Here is a 22,644-nt window from a genome sequence, read left to right on the forward strand (position 1 = left end):
CTCTGCGCAAACACTGTACCAGTAATGGGAAATTTTCATGATGTAAAGCAGCAAGGTCACACGATGTGTCCAGGCAGCCCTTGGAAAGGCACAGTCTCTCCAGACAGTACAGAGGAAAGCTCGGAATTGCTTGTGGTTCATTAGGCTTTGCCTGAGGGGTTTTCTTCCACTATTAACTATAAACAAGGTTCAGGTTGCTGTTACTCGGTTCTGTGCAGGTGGTGCAGAAAGGTGAAGGGGAATGTTTATCAAGAGTCATTTGTAAATATGCTAAGACAATTCAGATATGTTTTAAAAATCCATCAGACATCCTGCACAGTAAGTCACCTTAAACAAGAACATTGAAAAAGCTCTGTTGATACAGCAGCATCTTTTTCAGCACAGAAATTTTTCATCAACATTGGCAAAGAGTCTGTGCATAAATTACATGCAGCAGAACATACAGTGCAATTTCCTTCCCTCTAGGCACTGACACTATGTTCCCCTGCAGCCTGCCTGTTTCTCCCAGCTTTATGACCCCAATGAGATGAGCTCTCACTGTTTTTTGCCTTGTTACATTTTGCTATTTCAAAGCATGGCCTGCTTCTCACTCCCATCTCCCTGCTCCACATTATTAATGAATTGGAAAGCAGACATCATTAGTTTTTGGAGACCATTTCTTTTAAAATTTACAGAACCCTTCATCTGAATCCCCAGAGCCAGTCTGCTGTTCTCATCTTAGAATCTTATTAGCATCATATCTCCTGGATCCTGCCATGCAAACTGCATTGCTATGCACTTTCTAGCACTTGACCCTTTTGCGGACGGAATTAATTTCCTCTTTGAAGATAGGGCAGCCTGCTGTTGTGCTTGTTAAAGAAAGAAAACTCAAGCTAGAAGACAGGAAAGAAGCAGAGGATACTCTCAGTTAAATATTGGCCACTATAAGGTTTTATATAGGCAGGCTGAGAAAGAGAAAGATTGGTCAAAAGAAATAATAGATTGATGACGCTTTATTACCAGAAACGTCTTCCAAAATGAGCATGCAAATTACCCGATTGGCAACACTTACTGGGAATTTCTGGTTTTATGGGATACTCTTTTTTTTTTTTTTTTTTTTTTTTTTTTTAAGCAGCATTGGCTTTGTCTGCAGCCCCTCTGCAACCTCCACCTGTTTCTGCATCCAAAATACCCTCAGACTTTTGGTTGTAGAATTAACATGAATAATACAAAGAATCAGAATTTGCATCCTGCTTAGGGCAGTGAAAGGGTGCCCAAGCTGTGTCTGAAGTGCATAAAGGAAACCAGCCCCAGTGAGAAGAGGTCTTTCTCTAAAGGGATATATTACCTGGCATCCCAAGTACATTCATGTCATTACTGCTATCCCCTCAAAAGGCACAACATTGATGACGTGTGGAGCAAACTAGAAAATTTAGTGTTTGTTGCTCAGTTTGGGTTATTTCTAGTTCCACAGGACTACTGGTCCTGAAGACCTTTCCTCATCTGCATTGTTTTTGCAGGTTTGGTTCTGTTGTCTACGTTTTAGAAGCAATCTTTACTACGACTGCTGTAAAGGAAATTGCTTAGGATGAAGACTTCATCCTTTCCATAAGCTCATTGAGAATATGTTAATAAAGGAGTGCAGAAGTCTATTTTTAAGTAACTTCTTGCAAAAAATACAAAGCCAAAGAGCACTGAATAGCAGAGCAAGGCTTAAATCTCTATCAGCAAAGCTACCAGACTGGACTTGGGAATCGGAAAGGGTCCTGGATAGTGCCAACAGCTGGAGGTGGGATGGGTCACCAGTTTGAATCAACAAGTTGACTGGTTAGCTGTTTTCTCATGGCTGCATAGCCATGTCCAAGTGAAAGGAGTAGAGAGGCCCAGCTTCGGCTCAACCACACCAGGGAGGCACAACTCCTGGACAGTTACGCTGGAGTCCTATTAATATCATGGAGTGTAAAGAAAGAGGAAAGCCTCCAAAGCCAGGTGGGGACTGGAAGCAATGCAGGTCCTTCATCTCTGCACACGTCTGCCTTGTCTACCAAAGCCAGCCCAGAAGTCAACCCTAGAGATGGTCTTTGCTGTGAAGCTTGGTTCTACCTCGTTTAGCTCACACACGGCCGAATCCTGATAACTGCATCTAGGCATCTCTTTCTAGCACACCAGAGCACATGTCAGAGCCATACTTGGCAACCCAGTCACTTCTCCTTCCCCTTTCTATCTTACCATGGCCTGTAACATCAGTCTCCCTAGGAAAACAAAGCTCCCAGGCATAAAATAAATTCCTCAGAAAGTGATCGGAAGGTGCCTTGTCCTGTGTAGAAACCCCAGACTTTTCTACAAGCTAGTACGCTGGGTGAGTGAGTATCATGCCCATCACCTTACCCTTTACCATGTCCTCCAAAAGAGCAAGAGAACTGCTGGAGAATTGTGACTCACTCTTTTCTTCTCATTTACCACTCACCTCCTGAAAACGTGGGGGATGTTCATGCAGAATTCATCAGGCAAATGCTGTTAGCAGCAGCAGTGCAAGTGCCAGACACAGACTGGCAGAGAGCTTATGAATAGCACGATGAGTGATCTATAGCAAAAGCCATGGGCAAGAGCTAGCCATTAGTCTGGGGCTTAGTAATGCACTCTTCAAGTACATTACTCACCAATCCATCAGGCAACCTGCTAAAGAACTGAGAGATTCCAGCACTTTTAAATCTGTAACGCAATGGCTGGCAGCCTGCACTACATGCCCTAGGTTACAAGGGCATGGAGGAAGACAATTCATTTTGTGTCATAGCCAGTATTTCTTCTTCTCCTTTTCTGTGTGTACTTAAGAAATGGATCTTCTATTATCTGCAGATTAATAGCCAGGAGAATGCTCTGGTGTCTCTGTTAACATTTACTATTGAGGAAGGCTTTCAAAGAATGCAGTTTTCATTAGCTGGACTAGGTACCAAAACATGCGTGAGAACAGATGTGATTTCTTCATTTTAAAATAGTGCCTACAGTAGAACTGTTTTGGAAAAATGCTACGGTTACAAGGCACTACTAGAACACTGGACCTGACAGAATTAAGGTTGCCAGCATAATTTGGGCCCTTCTGTATAAGCATACGATACAGACTGCAGTACATCATCCTATACGGTACTCACAAGGTGGATAATGTGCACAGAAAAGGTATTTCTTTTTCTCCCTCACAACTTAGTGTGTGGCTCCAACTTGCATCTAGTGCACACTTTTCAAACCTCATGCAGAACATTGCTATTAATCTCCTTGTGGGAATTTCTGTGAAATTCATCATTATCTAAATTCTCCAGGAGCATTACCTAATCTCAGCACCCCTGTGAGGAAAAGGTTTTATTATCCACACTTTACAAAAGCCGAATAGAGGCAGAGAGAGATTCAAGTGTTAGATGTGTCTTCTAATTTTACGCATTTGATTCGAGGTGTCTAGTTCTGATTTGTGAAGCACTTAACAACTTTATAGCATTTTGTATGTTTCTGGCAAAACTGTGAGTGCTCAGCAATTTTACAAAAACACCTTCATGTTCCAAGCTGAAAACTTTGAAGATAAAGACAGTTAGAGCTGTCTACGAGGGTCCTGGCTTGTCCACCTTCTCCAGGAACATAACAAACCCACGGCCATACCTGTCAGTAAAATCAGTTCCCCACCGAGACAAATCCCTAGCCGCTGCCTGTCATTCATTCAGCACTTCGGAGTTTCCACAGGAGCCGGATGAGTGATCCCACAAACAGCAATTGTCTTTGCCACATGTTGACCCATTCACGGAACAGTAACTACGCACACAGTGTGTCATCAGAGAGCAGCGGTGTCAGACGCAGGCACAAAAAAGCTGAAGCGGTACCATCATGCCAAGCTTTGCAATTCGGGAAGGCAGCTGGTGTGTGGGACGAGTGTGCTCTGGCAGGGACACGGCGCGTGGGGAACTGGGGTGGAAGAGAATCCCAGGCAGTCCCAACAGGGCTGGCGGTGAGGCATGTCACAGCAAAGGCTATTTCTGAAGGCACAGCGCAACACATTGCTAAAATGTTTCTGACAAGGATACTGAAATCTTTACGTTGACACACAGAGGCTGTAAGTTTTTTCAAGGAAAGGTGTTAAGGTTCCCCCTCCAAATCTTGAATGAGTCATGTATTTTCTTTGGTTAAAATAATTTTGGCAAAACTGTTTCCTTCCAGAAATACTAAATAAAAATCACGCCAGCACAAAAATGAATGTAGAAAATTTCAGGTCTAAAATGGGTAAAGAAGTGGTGAGCAACTAAAAAGGGATTCTTTCAATGGAAAATGTCAGTACGACCTTTATGTGACAATACAAATTAATATTTATATGGAAATTAAACACAGGAACTTCACACATTAAAAACTGAATAGTAAATTAACTTGGAATACATAGTCCTAGGCACACTTTAAACCTTGCCTTGCCACAGTCAAGCTCTGCACTAATGAACATACCAAAACCCTCCCTGTTTTCCTCCCTAACCCTGTTTTTGCCGGCCATAGCTGCTTGGACGTCTGTTTTAACTCAGATATGTATTTAGGACCCTGAGCAGAAATAGGAAATGCTACTCATGTCCAACGTGGGTGGAGTAAGCACCTTAAATTTCTCATTTCAAGGCTTTTGAACATCCAGATTTGCAATTCAAACTCACCGACAGATTTTGGTTGGTTTTCCTCTTTTGGAGTTAATCTGATAGTAAGAGAAAACAGGGCAACCTGACGTGCGTGCGAGGCACCCCCAAGTCACCTCTGCTGCATCCCCACTCTTGCTGTGCTCCCTGCCCTGGCCAGCCCAGCACCCACGCCTGCAGGAGCTCATGGTGGGTGCCCAGCCGCCCCCTCCTGTGCCTCAGTGGCAGCGATGCACTGTCTGTCAGTGACAGTGCTGCTGGAAGAGATGCCCAGCATTACCTCTTGCACTTTTCCCTCACTCCCTCTTAACACCTCCCTCACCCTGCACTGCTGAGAAACACAGGTAAGCCTGTCCTTTCTTTAATAACTGTGCTCTCCGCAGGGGAGAAACACAGACTCCAAAGATTTCAAGGAAAGAGGAGAGGGGAGAGGACCTGCAGGGACATGCTACTGATGGCCAGGAAAGTGGAGACCAGAAGAACAGGTTCAAGTTGCCAGTGATACTGCAGAAAAAGGGAGAAGCTATGAAGACAAAAAAACCCTTTAAAACCAAAACATCACAGTACTGGAGGGTGAGACCAGAGGGCTGAGAGGCAAGGAAGAATGAATGAGAAATGAAAAAAGAATGCAAGAAAAAGCATATAAGCACGACAGAACTGAAATCAAAGCTTTGTCTAAAGTAAAAACAGTATCAGTTTAAAAATATTTAACACAACTGTTGCAAAATCTAGTGCAAACTTAATTTGAGTTCAGAGTAGCTTAATTTGGTAACTGATCAATGCATGCCTCTTTTAAATGAAGATAGGAATATTTAGACAGGTTTTCACACCAGTTAATTAATTTTTAAAGAGAATTCAAATTTTAATATGGATGATGCTTCAAAGAAGCTCCAGAGAAGAACAAACCACAGAGCAAATAGAAAATTCTTAGTTATACAAATGTAAACAGAAAATCTAAGGCTAAATCACTGAAAAACCCACAGGATTTATTTGAATCCTTCCTGAAGGGGCAGGCTACTGCTCTGCAGGGAGGGAGGTCTGAATTCTGTTAGCACCTTTCCTGGGCACTTACTGCATTTCAAACATCCATCAGTGTATTCACCGATGGCTTCCACAACTTCACATTGAAAGGACCTGACTTGAGGGTGCAAATAGCCAATATAGAATGAATCAATCCAACGTGACAGTCTATGCAGGCTAGCATCCTTCAGAAAAGAAACAATCCAGTCCTGTGGGACTTAAGAGCTTCTGTTGGCTCCTGCTGCAGTATGAATTACTCAAATCACTTTGAACAAGAGTGCTCCATTCCCACGTGTAACAGCATGGCACTCTGCTTCCTCTCCCCGGTCCAAAGCTCCCTGCCTCTGCAAGAGCTCCTGCTTCCCCACCATGACCTTCTTCTTCCCTCTACGACTACCTCCAGCTAGACTCCTATTAGGGAATCTCATTTCCAGCTCCAACACAGCCACTCCAGACACACCATTGCTGAGGAGCTAGCAGTGTACACCCTGCGTCAGCGCTCAGCTTTCTTCTGGGACTGGGCTTTCAATACACAGATCAAGCAGTGGAGCACAGAAACAGCTACACTGCTCTATACCTGACTGCTGGAGCTCAAGGTGGCTGGGAGCAGAGACTTGGCACCCAAAAGCAGACAGAATGTACCTCTTCCTTTGCCTTTTTCTGGCTGCAATTTGCTTACCCAAAATGAATATTTGACCGAGAAATAAGTTGCTCTTTGAAAACTATCTGAAACCTCAGTTCTTATTGCTCCATCATTTACCCTGCTAAAGTGAGGCTGAAGCAAAAAAGAAACCGAAGCACTACTGGAAAAGTACAATGGAAAGGTGAGATGTGGCCTTGGTGGCTGATTCAGGGCTTGAGCAGCTAGACAGAAAGTATGTAAGGGCTAGTTTCTGCAACAAGGCATCAGCTCTGTGTCTAAGTTATGCACAAGACTCACGTGACAAAACATAGACTTCAGTTTCTGGTTACATTCATTATCTGCAGCAGGAAGTCTCTGATCCTCAGAAATAAGCCTGCTCCTGGTCACACACCACTCCCTCTTGACCAAACTTGCTTGAAATACTGAAGTACATCACCAGCCCAAGGAAAATCAGTCCTGTCTGCCTCGCCATGTCTGGTCTGGCAGACAGCTGAATCCAGGCTGCAAGTCCTGGCCCAGGCAGATATCCATACATCCTCCTGAGGCACCAGCATGAGGGCCACAGTCCTCAGAAATTTAAAATAAGCATCCTTCAGATTCATGAGAAACAGCTGGAGGAAAAAGATGTAACAACCTGCTCCTCCCTACGCTAGTTTGTCCTGATGTAAGAGGGCTCTGTGGAGCACACAGAGGTCACGGGCTCAGAGCAGTACCAGTCAGGCCCACCTCACTCGTTCAGGAGGGAGGTTATGAAACACCAGGTACCATGGAAGAGTTGCGTACTTGCTAACGTCAGGTAAATCCCTGTCTAAATAGGAAGGCAGGGTGCTAGCAGAGAGCAAACAACACAGCATGAAGAAGAGATCTTGTTTCTGGATCTCAGTAAGTGTCTGGTCAATGGGGCTTCTGCCCCATGCAGCTGGCAGCCCTCCTCTCCAAGACACGAGGCAAGAAGCAACCAAGCCAACCAGCCTCAAGATGTGCAGCTGACTTTGCCTCTCCTGTCACCCTTCCCAGCAGCTGCACTTGCTGCAGCGCACACAGGGCACAAGGGCAATTCCTCAGCCCTAGAGAGCACCGCAGAGGGACTCCTCAGCCGGGAGGTGGAGGATGACACAAAGGAGCTGAAATCAGTTTTCTGGGAGCTACATTAGTGCTGCCTGCTTTGACCTGAGCTACCTGGCTTCAAAGCCCGAAAGAGATGCCTTGGGCTGTCTTGATCCTCTTCAATAAGATGTTTGGCTGCCTGTGACTTGTGCTGCAGATTCTGAGTGTGGAGAACCATGAGGGAACCCAGGACATAGGCTTTGTCTTCAAAACAGGAGACACACACAGCAACAGCCATTTCTCCATGCTGGAATATATCACCGTTTGCAGCATGTAAATCATACCCTGAGAATTAGTCTCCACCTTTTGCATTTCTTCTATTTCTCTGTCCTTGTGCCTTGCTCTTTGCACTTGCTCCCAAACAAAGGAGTCAAAACTGTAAAGAATGATTCAAGGCATCAATGAACACAGAATCAACACAAAAAGCAGGCCTGTTATGCAAAGGGACCACTCGGTCATCAACCACAAGGCTATGCAGGTTTCCACTGCAGGGGCAGAAATGAGGAGGGAGGGGCACATGACAACAAAATGGGAGCAGTGGATATTCATTCACCTTGAAGGATTCCCCACACATGAACTCACACACACACAGAGCAAACACAACAGTGCTATTCCTACGGGGAACTCTCACCCTCAGGCTAACCCTAAAGCAAGCATTAACCTAGTTATTGTGCCCTTGGGCAGAATGCAGGATGAGGAAGCTGACTATTTGGGGAGCAAGGTGAGCTGCTTCAGCATTTAAGTACAATATCCTATGATCACCTGAGAGCAACAGCAGGAATTTCTCATCATTTTAGTAGAGTTGGGGGAGATGCAGGGCACCCTCCTGTCCTTGTTTTTCAGCCATCTGCTCACATGATTAGACAAAGTGTATCTTTTGTCAAAACAGAAGCATCACTGTTTTAGGAGACAATTGCTATGGCAGCTTTGAAACCTTCAGCCAGCTTCTTCCTTCTGGCACTAAAGATCTAACCGCACAGTGAAGGCCCAGGCTGAACCACCTGTACCAAGCCTGTTGTTCTGCCTACCTCACAGGATGAGGTAGGGAAGAGGGATGTGACCACCTGCCTTGCTCACAAAGCACCCTCAAATTTCAGTTGTTCTGGAAAGAGCAAAACCCTACCTGCCAATGTGGGGAAACTGCCAAGAGCTCCCTTCTTGTGGACCGAGGCTCACTCAGGCTTTGCTGGTCAAGCACCGTTTGTCCTTTCTGAAGGTTTGTTCTGCATCTCTTGTTTTCCCTTGCTGACCACCAAACTCAGAAAACTGGCCATTGGCTGATTGTCACCTTGAATCTTCAGGAACTAACATCAGTGTTTCCACATGGACATATGACCGCAGAAGCAGGAGGTGCTGCTGTAATTTTTAGCACCAGTCATCTGCTGCCGCCGCCTTTGAAACACACATATATAGATGCTAGAGCAGAAAGTCCTAGTCCTTGTTGGTCTGCAGACAGCGCTGTGACAAAAGGGAAGGACAGAGTAAACAGAATCACTGAACTGGCAAAGAAGGTGGGTGCCACCGAAATAAGGAACGGGGACAGAGAAAGCACGAGTGACAGACGGTATAGCCCTGCGTGAGCAGGAGCCACCAACAGCTGTATGAGCAGACAAATAGGATGGGCAGATTAACGAGCAAAGGGGAGAGCACCAGCAGAGAGCAAGACACTTAATTACAGCAGGAATCGGTTATAATGGTATGTCTGGCCTTCACTGAGGAGCTTTCACCTGTACCTGCAGCATCTCCAACTAGCAGAGTTGCAGTGTTTAGGTACTTTACACCTTGGAATATACATTAAGAAAAACAAACCATGGTTCTAAGGAAGAGAAACCCCAAATCACTCCAGCTGAGAGTATGATCCTACAAAATCCACTCCTTCAGTTATTGAAGCAAAATGTGAGTATGTGGCTGAATTTCACTCTGTTAAGATATTTAACCATTTCATTGCCAGAGTGATGTCTACAGAGATCAGTTCCAGTCACCATTGTAGGGTACCAGAGGCCTTGAACAGGCCCTTCTGGTGTTCGGGACCTTAACATCAGGCTGAACTTTGAGAAGGATCCTTATTTTCATCTGAGATTTCAGCATCCTGTGTTGTTTTTCTAAAGATACCATTTGTTTTCTGAGCCTGCAGTGCACACAATACCTGCCTGTAGCATCTTTGACAGTTCTGAATCAAGCTATACAAAATCATGCTGTACAGTCTCATCTCATTGAACCTTTGGCTCCACGGAACCCAGGTCCAGTGGTCTGGCTGCCAGCCTAGTTTTATCAAGACCAGGAACAAAGGAACTGCACGTTACAACCTATCTGTCTGACTGGTTTTTATTGTATGTATTTTCTCTGTTGTACAAGTGATCAGCTTGCTTCCTTTTAAAGCCTGCAGTCAGCTTTAATCTACTTAGCCGGGATTAATGAGAGATTTGTTAAAGATTTAAAGATTTTACACACTTTGCTTACAACTGTTGTTATCTACAACCATCAGGCAATAAGCCCCATGCAGACAAGCTGTTCTTAATGTCAGGCACATACATCAGGTGTGCCAAGGCTGGTAACATGATGCCGATGGCCGATGCCTGTTGTTGGCAGGACTGGTACCTTCACAGACCTGTTCAGAAAGCCGTGTTCAGACCTCTGCCTACACCCTGCCCTTCTTTTGCAAAACAGAAAGTGTGGGACAAAGCTGGCACGTCGGAATGCGGGTTACTACACTGGCACCAACAGCTCACACTGTCATGGGGCTTAACACTGTTAGGAGCGGAAAATCAGGAGCATCCATACAAGCCGGGCTAACACTACCTGATGTTGCATGCCTTACCCAGGAGAGGTGAGGAGGGAACTGCAGCTCCTGGAGGTTACCTGTTACTGTATCCCATTGCTTAAACCAGCATCGGTACTTGAGGAATGGAAGGTGGCAGAGGTGATATGATTCTTTAAAACAAGGACTCTATGCTGGATGTGGGAACTCTTCGTGGTGGAAATTATAACAACAGTAATGTTAGTAGGCACATGGCTAAACTATGCTCTGTTGGGGAGGCCCCCACATGCTGAGAAGCCTCAGCTCACAAGTTTGCTATATAGTGTTTCAGGTGGCTTACCTCCATCGAGGTACAGAAAACAAGAACTGCAGACAAAGGCCCCAGGAACTCTCAAGGATGGAGCTGCAGGGAATTCTTCCAGTGCCACAGGTGAGGAACCACAGAGGCCAGGCACAGGAGGACACTGGAAGAAAGCAATGAGGGTCTGTCAGGTGGACTCTGTTCCACTGGCAAAAACAACCACTTCCATGGAAATGAGACAGACAACAGAAAACAGACAATAAATGAGTAATGCTGTGTGAGGGATTCTCCATGCTACTGTGTCTTGTTACTTGACCTGCAAAGACCAGAAAAATCTCCTCTGGTACATATGGAAGTTTCAGTGCATGTGCTAGATGAGCTTTCATTCTCCCACCCCAAAGAAGCTTTCTCATCCCTAAATAAAAAGCTCAGGACATTCACCAGTCCTCAGTGCAGCACCAAAACCACAAGAGAATGTTCACAAGTTTTGGTGGTTTTATAAAAACTATTAAAAAGCGGCACATCTATAGAGACTGAATCCCCTCCGACACCTGCGAGCTGCTCCATAGCCAGAGGCCCTTCTCCCACCCCATAGCCCCAGGCCCCAGCACGGGCCAGCCCTGAAAGAGTGCCCATCACAGGTACCATCCAGAGAACCATCTCCAGTCCTGGTGCAGGGTCCGCTGATGCACCACACCAAACACCCTAACAAGAAAACAGACATTCTCCTCGCCTTTCCATCTTGCAGGAGCTTTTGTGATGAGCAGAGCAGGGTGGTTTGCCTCAACGTTAAAAACTGCCCTGACTCCTGATGTTGCAGGGCCACCGGTCCCCAGGCTGTGGGCTGCTCCTTGGGGCTACCATACTGCTCCCTTCCGTAGCCCTTGGTCCTCTCTGCTGCCACAGCTCCACCGCCCACCCCTCCTCAAAAAATGCCCTGCCTTTGCTGCACACCAGTTACTCCCAGTGGCCCCAATCCTGCACAGGCTCCAGGTCAGACTCAGCTGCTTCTGTGCTAACGGTAGTGGTGAGGACCAGCACGGGGACAGTCACCCCTCGGTGCAGCTGGGAGGCACCACTGTTGAGCAGTCATAAGCAAAAGATGCTTTGGAGCCTGGATGTGCTGCTGCCTCTTGTCAAGTCTGACTTGCTACCTGCTTGTCAAGACAGAAGACATGCCAGTTTTGCCTTCCTTATACCTAACACAGAAGGTCCTTTTATATTCCCACCACGAATCCTACACGTAATGTAGGACGTAAAAGCAGTTTATGAATTCACTACTTTGTACTGGAGATGTTCAGCATGACACACACTGCCAAGAGGCAAGACCTGCATCTACTAAATAAACCATACAAAGACTCACGTTATTTTGAAACTGATTGAAAGTGAGAGATTCGTCAGTTTAGGTGGTAACTAACACCCCAAAACTTTTGAAACCTGAGGGATAAACACATACAGTTTTTACAACTGAAATGCAGATTCTCAAGAAAAGCAAATTACTTTTTTGCCCAAAAGCCCTTTCAGGAACCTCCCAGAGCTGAGGACGACTGACGCTGTGCTGCCCTGGCCCCTGGGCTCACCCACCCTGCTGCTCCTTGCTAGACACTGCCAGGAGTGGGCAGGCTGTGGCATGCACCAGAGCCACGCCACAGCTTTCCACGTGCCCATGCCTGTTATTATTTACCCTCTCCCTGTACAGACAGCTCAGATCACCGGCATCCCCATGTGAAATAGCCTACCTGCATTCTCCCGATGCTCCCAAGATCTCCAAACACGCAGAGAAGAGGGGGGAAAAACCAAAAAAAAAAAAAAGAAAAAAAGAAAAAGAGTCTTGATACCTGTCCTGCAATTCCAGATATTCCAGACACCTTTTCAGTGCTGAAGCTGAACACTGCCGGCTCTGGGCAGGAAACTAAAGGTCTCCCTCCACTGGCACTGCCACCCCTGCGCTGACCTTGCAGCTCTCCGGAAGGTCAGGGACGGGTCTCTGGCTCAGAGCACAAGTTAGATGTGGCGCATTGGAAATGAGCAGTAATCCCACCATGCCTGTCGGAGGCAAGCATCTCAGCACAGCTCCCTGATGCACACTGTGCCCACGGAGCTCACCTGCCTTAACTGCAGGGTCTCTCCTGCTGGCAGGAGTCACAGAGGCATCTGGAGTGAGACCCAGGCTGAGCCGCCTGCGTGGGACTGCCCAGCCATCACAGCCCCCGCTCCCCTGCCCCAGCCAAATGCCTCCTGGAGAAGTTGGAAGGGAGCAGGTGGGGCTTGGCAGAGGGAGAAACAGAAAATGGAACGAGGGGGACAGAGTGGAAAGGGGGGCTTGCTTCTCATTAATGAGCATTTGAGCTGCTGATCTCAGGGAAGACTTTGAAAAGAAAGCGCAGAGCCCTCCTGGCAGGGCAGCCAGCCCAGCTGCCCTCCCCACGTCTCACTTTTTATAAATTCTGGGAAACACTTTTAGACAGACACTGGCACTCATAAATTATACAACTAATTTGCATAGTCCAGTCATGAGACATTATGCAAATGTGACCCGATTTGCATAATGGATTCCTCTCGTCGCTTCACTTGCTTCATGCTTTTAAAAAACAAAATGAAATAAAATGAAAGCACGAGAAGGTGAAAGCAGCAAGTTCCCAGCACTGCTGCGTCTCCTCCCAGCCACACCGTCACTCACCCTTGCTTGCGGCAGAGACTGGGACGAGGGAGAGCAAAAGCAAAAAAATAAAGCCCTCACATGGTTTATTTCTCTCGTAATTACAATGAACTAACTTTCCCCTGGTTGAGATGCTTCACCCCAAGCGACGTATCTGAGCCAATTAAGGAAATGAAAAAGAGCCCTGGAAGACAGGGCAAGCCTCTAACAGACAGCGGTCTTCCGATGCCCCACCTCAGCAGTTGCAGGGTGCCCAGGCTGGGGAGCCCTGCAGTGCAAGACCCTGCAGAGGCTGGTCATTTCTGTGCTATGATAAGCCTTTGGGGGGGACGGCTTCCCTGCTTAAACTTCGACAGAGCTCGCCTTTCTGAAAGGCGGATGGGTGGGAGAGGCGAGGGGAGGGGTTGCTTTGATTGTTTATAGCAAAATATAGCGGTGACATGTCGGCAGGACGAGGTGGGAGCGTGTCAGCCGCCCTTAGCCGCACTCCAACAGGCGGATGACCGTCCGTCCATCCTCCGCAGTTGCTGGTTTTGCTGCGGGCTCTTCCCTGCCCCCCTGCACCAGCACGAGCGGCAGAACCGTGCCAAGCGGCTGGCGTCCATACCCTGTGGGAAAAGTTAACTGTAATTCTTCAGCTTTTAAAATCAATTAACCCGTGTGTTAATTAACATCAAGTCGACGGGAGGAGGAGGAGGAGGGGAAAGCGGGAGGGAGGAGGGAGGAAAGAGCTGCAAGGGCGGATGGCAGCGGAGTTGGCACAGTGCCATCCATTCAGTGGCAACGCCACAGCTCCCTGCGATCGCGGCAGCGGGTATATGTTACGGGGGCCCTGTGCGCGGGCCAGACAGTGCAGTAAAGCCAAGGGAGATTATCCAGACCCCCAGGAGCAAACGGCAGGCAGCGACCGGAGGCGCGAGTGCCAGGATTACAGACCAGGCTCCTCTGCTGCAAGCCCTTCCTTGGACGCATGCCGCTGTGGGGCCGGGGGCTCCCCCGCCAGCGCTGCACAACTTGGACTTTCAGCACTTTTTCCCCCCTTTAAACGTCATTCTGCCGCAGTGGAGCCAGCACAACGGATGCTTTCACACCCTGTGAGACAAAGGCCGTCGTCTCCGCCATGACACCGCTCCGTTCCAAGCCGAGGCCGGCATCTTGGAGTCTTTAAAAATAAAGGGAAAAGGGAAATGCGAACAATAAAAACAGCAACAGAAAAAACCTCAACAACAAACCCCTTGTGCCCGTTCTCCATGCCAGGGGCAACATGGGCATCTGTCGCAGCAGAAGGCGTTTGTGTGGGGCTTGCTTTTTTTTTTTCCCCCTTTTTTTTTTCGCAAGCTGTTGGCGTGTTTGCCATTCAGGTTCGTTTACAATTAACTTCAAAAAAACCCCATCCACACCCAGTCCAGTCAACAACAAACAAAAGGGAGCAGCCGACATCGAGAGAGAAATGCCACAAGAAGCTGCAAGAATGCGAGCTACAGACGATGCCATTTGCCATTCGGACAACCTCAGGGAAAGGTGCCAATTCTGCAGCTCGGGAGACTCCAAGAAGGGAGCACGAAGGTCTCCAAATAGCACACCGAAGGAAGGAAGGAAGGAATACCGCTCTTATAGGGCAGGATCGCAGCTGCATACAGCCTCTGCTGGGAGGAGAGGGAATGTTTATCGGTGTAGCGAGAGATGCCTGTGTATGCACATACGCACACAGAACAGTGTGTGTATGGACACACATACACATATGCACACAATGCCTCAGATAAATGCAGATTAGATGTGTGAGTGTGGGGGTGTGTATGATGGAGATGTGTGTATACTTCTGTGTGTAAACACATACGTCTGTGTGGGGGTATATATTTGTGTGCACGCATGTATTGCACATAGATGCACATGCAGGGAGATGTATGTTTGTGTGCTTGGGTGAGAGAGAAAGACGGAGTGAGAAAGACAGAGACACAGACACACACTCACCCAACGTCAGTATACATCCCACTTTTTGACCTAGGTATACACCGAAGACAAAATAAAAATCATACTCCAGCAGCAAGCAGGCAGTCAGAGATTTATCTACATTCACTGCTATCACCAGGGAGATGAATGGGGCCGATCTGAAGCCCTTTACAAGATCCACTATGGGAGTGAAGGAGGAGGAGGGATGCCACACAGACATGCACAAACTTGAAGACAGAGAGATTTGGAAGGTGCTACTTGTGAAACCCAGGTGGCACTCCGGAGGGGTGAGCGAGGGAAAGAGCCGCACAGGCGCCCTGCAGGGTCCGGAGGGCTTGGGGCTTTTGGAAGAGGGCGTCAAGGGACAGCTGGCTACTTACGTTGTCTGCGCTGCTGAGGATCCTGCAAGGTGTTCTGTTGGCACCAGGCGCCGAGCCAGGGAAGGGCACTGGAAACAAAAGGGAGAGACAAAAAATAAAGTCATACAACGGGAATATTAATTGCCTCTCTTGCGGATTTTACAAAACACACAAAATGTTTTCTTTTTGCTTGTGTTTTTTTTTTTTTTTGTGGATTGGCGCACTTCCCTTCTGCATGGAAAATACTAGCATGGGATTTACAGCCCAGCTACAAGGCTCAGGATTAACAGCGCTGGCATCTTTTGGGCATATTTTTTCTTTTAATGAATGAGCTTTCGCTGTTAATGAGGAATAATCGTTTGGCTAATGAGCTTTGAAACATTAAGAGAAAAGAGGTTTTTTTTCCCGTTAATCGCCCTGGTGCGACCGCATGGATGGATTACAAAAGACAGCAGTAGGAACGCAGTACAAAGGGGGGGAAACGTCTCCTGGAGTGGGATAAATGCAGAGATGGGTGATGCATCCCTGCATCTCTCCTTCTTTCTCTCTCTCTTACTCTCTCTGCCAACTGCTACGGGTTTCCATAACTCCGCAATCAAAGTGGATGCTCGGGAAAGATTATTATAGTCAAACAGTGAAGCGTCGGTGGTTAATGTCTCCAGTGTTTAATCATCATACAGTAGAATGGTTTTATGCATATTTCATTTGCATATCATTAAACCGCGCTAGCGCGGGACATTCTGGAGAGGTACAAAGTTGGGGGGAGAGAGAGGGAGAGCGAGAAAGAGACAGAGAGAGGAAGGTCCCTATGATGCCTATCTTCAAAAGCCAGGGACTTGTTCCATGATCTGTCTTCTACTTTTACTAAAATCATGATGACTTGGAAACCTTTGAAGTTGGATATAACCTTGGATTCTTCTAATTCCAGCAGAGTGATGTATTAGAAAGGGGGAAATGATGCTGCGCTAGACATTTAAAGGAATATAAGCTCCAGTGGAATGGAAATAGGAGCTCTTTGGGGAACGAACTGGCAGACCCAGCCACAGCTTCGACAAACATCACACTTCTGGGTTAATACTAGTAAAGGATATCAGAGTAATACAAAAGAAATGAAGACAACATATACATTAAGATGGGGATCATATTTCTCTACTCTTTCTCTTTTTCTTTTCCTTTCCTTTTTAAAGGTACAAAGAAGGATGGAACCAGCGGTAATTTACACGCTGATTAGCAAACAGTTGCCTCTTTTTGTGTTTGTTTTTCTTCTCTCTTTATTTTGGAGAGGGGTGTTGTCACCGCTGAAGTGATTAATCAATTATTTGGTAGCTCAGATCCTTCTCCACTGGCACTGATCAGGAAGAGAAGGTGGTGGTTGTGGGGGGGAGGAACACAGTGGGCTCTTTGTAGATCTTATACATGCACAACATATTAATTGGGGTCTTTATAAAGCTCCCTCAATAGACTGTTTCTTTCCTGGAAAAACAGCAGCTGGTTAGCCACCGTTGGCGACTCTTCAAATATCACTTTCGCTGGGGGCAGTTCTGTCGCTGTTTGTTGTTGTGCTTTATTTTCTTTCTCCACGGAGGGGGCTACGTGTGCGATGCTACCACTGCCCACCGCTTTCGAATGGCAGACAGACAGACAATCTCTTGAGCTGAATGCAGAGCTTTGCTTCAAAATGAAATGCTGCTTTATATTTAAATTCTCCTCCTTTCCCTCCCCCACTTTTCTTCTCCTCCAAGTCTTTGTCTTGGTTATGAATATTCAGATGAGCCGTGATGTGATTACACTGTACAATTACTTGTGTCCATGCTGGTGGCGAAGGCACTGAGGAAAGACAGAGCCAGATGAGCCTGGAGCTCATTTGGGGTTTGTTTTCTGTATTCTTCCCCCCATCTCTGTAGCGCTGCGGCACATGCAGATGTCGCTGTTGTTCTTTATAAAGCCCTAATGATATGCAAAAGCATAACGACCCCATTTGGGTGCATAGCATCAAAGAAATATTATGGGGGGGGGGATCCTGACTGAAGGAATGTCCACATAAATTATTTTTATTTAAATGAGTTGAAGAGGTGGCGGTGAGGCAGAGGAAGTCACATGAATACATGCATAATGTTAATACCCAGAAAGGTTATCACCAAGGAGAAGAGGGTTTTTTGCACCGTGCTCGGGACGAACAGGCTCATTAGAGAATAGCACAGCCCACTGTGTGATTTACTTATTTATCATTACTCATTCTTAAGCCAGGGCACCAGGCAAGCTTGCCACCTGGAGACTCAAGAGCGCTGGGAGCTGGATGCCTGGACAATTCCCAGTTTTCATTCAGAAATCTCAGTGAAGTGTGTGGTAGGAGGGGGACAGGAGAAGAGGAACCAGAGGCAGAATGTGTTAAGTGCCACAGCTCGTTGGCAAAGAAGGGCTTCGACTGACTACATCCTTGAGGGTGGAGTGACAACACGGCAGCATGCTGGTGCTGAGGCGCTGGTTGGTACCAGGCTTGTATGCACTTCCCAAGGTACTGAGCTCTGATGCAGTGCCCAGCAGCTCCCTGCCATGCTGGCTCCCACTGCAGGACACCGGGACATGGGGCTCAGTGCAGCCGGGCCTGGGGCAGAGAAGCTCCTGGCCACTGTGCCATCAGGGAGACTGCCAGGGGGACGGAGAGCCAGGAGCTGGCCAGGTCCACCTGTACACATTTTTCTTAGAGCAGTGAACAGTACAAAAAAGATATTACAAGTACAAAAATTCCATGTGCATGTGGAAATAGAACTTCTTGGCTACTCTATTCTGCTAAGAGCGCTCTTCTGGGCCAGGGGTTTGCACCTACATGCATCAGCAAGGGCTGAACAAAGTAAGATCGAGTGGACCACCAGCGAACAGCCACACCCTAATTTCAGCTGTGTTAGACATCAGCTTTCGGAAGGTCTGTGCCTTGTGTGCTTGCCCTGCACTGGTCCTGAATGGCTCTGCCTTCACAGCTTCTTCAGCCTCCACCACACCCTCGGTCATGGGTAAGGTCAAAGCCGCAGCCAGACCTGGTCTCCAGGGAGGGAGCATCGCTCTCCTCCCTGCCCGAAAAGGGAGAGGCGAGACTATTGCAGATGGGACCTGTTGTGAGAGGAGCTCTCCTCTCCTCCCACGCTGTGGGCATGCACAGACTTTACCTGCAGCTCTAGAAATACTCCTAAGCAGATCCTCAGTTGTCAAAGTGGGGTGGCCCCGCTGCCTCTAAAGGCATGCCATTTGTCACAGACACCGAGGTGACATGAGAACCTGCCCAAAGGAGGCTGCAAACCTCTCTAAGCAGACAGTATAGTAACCAGGTCTCCTTAGGCAGGCCCCATCACAGAGGGAGCACTGAGAGCCCCAGACAGGAGGATTATGCTCTAGTCTGTATCTCTCTAAGGACCGGTGTGCAGAGGATGCAGTGACCCATAGCAAAGAGGAAAGCTGCTGCCCGATGCTGCTTAAAGACTCCTAACCACAGGCCCATCTTGCCATCATCTGCCCCCAGTCCCTTCTGCATCTCAACAGATGCATCTCTGTCAAGCACATGCACACACCCTTCTGCAAAGGCACCCAGGAGACCGAGTAGACAGCAACAGACTGCCGGTTCTGATCAAAAATAGGACATCAGCACTGCCTCTGGGCAACAATCCTAAGCCCAGGCTCTCTCTGCTCACAGCTTCAAACAGCGTGCAAAAATTCAGGACACAAGGGATAACCCAATCATCAGCCTAACTCAGAAGTTAGATGTGAATATCCTGTCCATGACCACACAGCCCTCTTTAAGGCATGGCTAAGAGATATTGCCGCCCTGATGAAAAGGAACTTGTGCTAAAATCAACCCAGACCCAAGTGAGCAGCCCAAAGCCCTGTAAGAAACTGAGCAGCAGTGATCAGCTGGAGTGATCTCAGCAGATCACCTCCACCCCATCCACCCTAACCAATTGCTTCTTGACCCCAGAACAGTGGCACTGCTGGTGTGGACTTTGTGGAACAGCAACCCAGAAGGTGCTGCCCAACCCTGCCCTGTCCTTCTGGCCACAAGCCTCAAAACAGCTTAGTACAGACGCTGTCTGTCAAAGGCCAAACGGAGCCTGGGAATATGGAATAACTGAAACAAGCACAAACTGACTCCACAGAAGGGCCACACATGTGCCATGCCCTTGTCATCGTTCCAGGTATCAAATCCTTCCCCCGACTTGGTTTTGCCCTGGCAGCACAGCAGGGACCTCAATCCTGAACAGTGCCTTTGCACACCATGAGTCTTACTCATCAGGGAAGGGGTTACGAGGGCAGGAGCCTAAACACCAATCTGCCCTGGAGAGGAGGATGAGGACTGAAGAACAGGCTATGAAGCACAGAGGTGGTGGTGCAGTCTCACAGTCCCCCTTCTGTGCCTCCACTGGCAGGCAACCCTAAGTGCACAGCACAGCAGGGCTTGTGGGTCTCAGTGTAGCCAAGGCAGCCTTTCCACCCCAACCAGAGCTTGCTGCTAAACCTTAGGAGGGTTTCCTGACCAAGACGTGGAGCAGGCTGCAAAGCAGATCAATGGATCTAGCAGTGGCCTCACCTGGCTGACACTTCCTGCAGTCCTCAAGATTCCTACTCGCATCACATGCAGGAGAGCATCCAACATTACTGGAGGAAGGCCAAGGGAAGGAGAGGTTGGGAACTGCCAGAAGACTTCATGCAGCCTGCTGTCTGCTCCTGGGTAGGAGAAACCCCCAGGGAAGACAGAGTCAAGCAGCTTAGGACCAAAAGTCAGAGTCACTCTTTTTACAAGTGCTCCCAAAGAGGAGCTGGAAGGAGACTACAGCTTGGAAAATGAGCACAGAGTGTGCTATACATGCAACAGGTCCATGGGTGAGCCAGGGGAGGTGGTGATGCTGCAAGAGGCAGTGATGCTCATGCTACGATACCCATGCTGAAAGGCTGGGCACCCTGCTCTGCACAACACAATGTCCTCACACGGTTTCTGCAAAGGTGTTCTGGCCTGTGGAGGCTACTGCTGCTTTTTGACATGTACAGGTGTGAAATATTACCTCCAGTGTCCCAAGCATTTTCTTAAAAGAAGTCTGTGACCATTTGGAAGTGAATCTCCTCAAGGAGGCTTTAGGAAGGGAAAGCTCTTATAACACTACAGGAACCATTGCTCTGCTTGTCAATTTGACCAAATACCCTGAAGAAATTGCTATCTAGAAAAAGGAAATTCAAGCATTTATAGAACATATTGCTATTTAAAAAAACAAAATAATTGTTTTGCAAATAGTAACACTGCTGAAGAGGGGAAAGAAGTACATCAGTCATTTGATATTACATATAAGCAGTTTATTAAAGAATTAAATATTTATAGACTATAAAGCAAGCAGGGCGATGAGTTGCAAACAGCTTGCTGAGAAGTATGTTATAAACAATGAGTCTGTCAGTGACTAATAAAGTATGGAGAACACAAATGTTTTATAAAATCACCAAGCCAGCTATGAATCTCCAAAGCTGAGATGCTGCAGGACCCACCAAGGTTCCTGCTGCAATTTAAGCCTGGAGCCAATATGGGAGGGACAGTATCTGATGAGATATGTGGAGTGCAGACACATGCTGAGCACTCGTGGGAATGCACATGATTCAATGCCTTAGAGAGATTTAATTTTTCACATTATTTTAAACAGAGATCTATTAATAGGAAGTTCAGGAATTTTCAAAGAGTTCAAGGCACTTCCCTCATCAGTTTTCATGGCACCTACTCTTCCATTTCAAACAAAATTATAGTTTGTGATTCAGACTGAAATTCCTCTCTGCAAAGCCCTTTTCTTCCCTCCCTTAAAGAAAAGGCGTAGATACCCCAGACACCAGCTTCCCTGTTCTAAGCAATCCTCAGTGGCGACTCAAGGGCTCCAGCCTGACTCAAGGTTGGAGAAAAGCAGCTCCCTCCATCAGACACAGCACAATTACAAAGGACAACTAAGATTTTCAGAGACTGTACTAGAGGAACAAATACACTGTAGCCCATGAGGAGAGGAACACCTTTTTGCTTGCAGGCTTTGGGGGAAACCACAATTTACAATAAAAGTATGCATTTTTTCCTATGTGAAAAAGAAAGGTCTCATTTTTCAACAGAATACAGACATTCATCACAGTAATTTTGGGGGGGGGGGGGGGGTGCTGCTGTTTTATTACTAGCAGAGATGAAAGACTCTCCAGATTATTTTTTGTTTCTGTGAAGCCAACCCAAGGCCCAAAAATTACTTCTAATGTAAGATGAGCTGACACCTGTGGCCATGCCAAAGCTGATCCCTATAGCTGTCCCCACAATTACAAGTCTGGTGGGATGGCTGAAGCTCCCACATGGTCCAGACATTCATGATCGTTTTGAATTCATTCTCTTTGCAAGCCAGCAGGACTCAGACCCACCTGAAAAATCCCAGTCGATCACAAATCCCATTCCTCAGACAGTCACTGCAGTGACCATCATCCTCCCAAGGCAGCAAGCCAAAGTCTTGTCTGCTGAGACAAGGACAGGAGGAAGAGCATAGCTGCTGCCTCCTTCCTCTCCTCAGTTAAGTCCCTATGAAGGGCCACCTTTAACTAACATAGGAATAAGCAGGCTAAGAACTGGGGTTGGTGAAGGCAGATTCCTTCAGGATATAGACAGAAACCTCATTTTGCCAGCTTACACAGGTGGTAGATTTTAATCCTCTGAAATGTTATTAAGACAAATACTTTTCTTACTGTTAAAATGCAGGAATTATTCAAGCTTATTTGCCATGGAAGAGTATATGAGGCTAAATTTTGGGTTAAAGAGCAACCCTTGTTGTCTTGTGTGGAAATGATTACAGTGTAGTTCAGACCTCACCAGACTTCAGGGCTGACACAGAAAGTATGTAGAAAAGCACAGTCCAACCAAATGCACAAAACCCATTAGTTCCAGATGAACTGTCTGAATGGTCCCTCTCTTGAGAGCCCAGGGCCCATTACCTCCGGGGGTGTCTCCAGGAAAGTGTGCCATGTCCCTGCCAGCGCTATAACCAGTCCAGTACTGCTCTTCCTGTGCTGGTGGAGCCACAGCTATCTGCACCAGCTGCACAAAGTGCTACTGAGCGCTGCAAGAATCCTTAAGCATGATGTCCAAACCAAGACAAGATCAGTTGAGCTTCACTGTTCTTTTTTCCATTACTACATTCCCCCTTCTTGCAGTCCAGCTCTCATGTCTCTCCAT

The 22,644-nt window shown here is 47.2% G+C and overlaps 1 long non-coding RNA gene across 1 annotated transcript in view; it reads right to left on the bottom strand.

Moving 5' to 3' along the window:
- The window catches only part of LOC114011583 (uncharacterized), a 124,384-nt gene that overhangs the window by 32,376 nt on the left and 69,364 nt on the right, over positions 1–22,644 (bottom strand). Inside the window, exon 5 of the long non-coding RNA XR_008749786.1 lies at positions 10,497–15,514. This is a non-coding gene — a long non-coding RNA (uncharacterized LOC114011583). The remainder of the gene's footprint in view (positions 1–10,496; positions 15,515–22,644) is intronic.

The sequence above is a fragment of the Falco peregrinus genome, chromosome 14, assembly GCF_023634155.1.
Source record: "Falco peregrinus isolate bFalPer1 chromosome 14, bFalPer1.pri, whole genome shotgun sequence".
Lineage (NCBI taxonomy): Eukaryota > Metazoa > Chordata > Aves > Falconiformes > Falconidae > Falco > Falco peregrinus.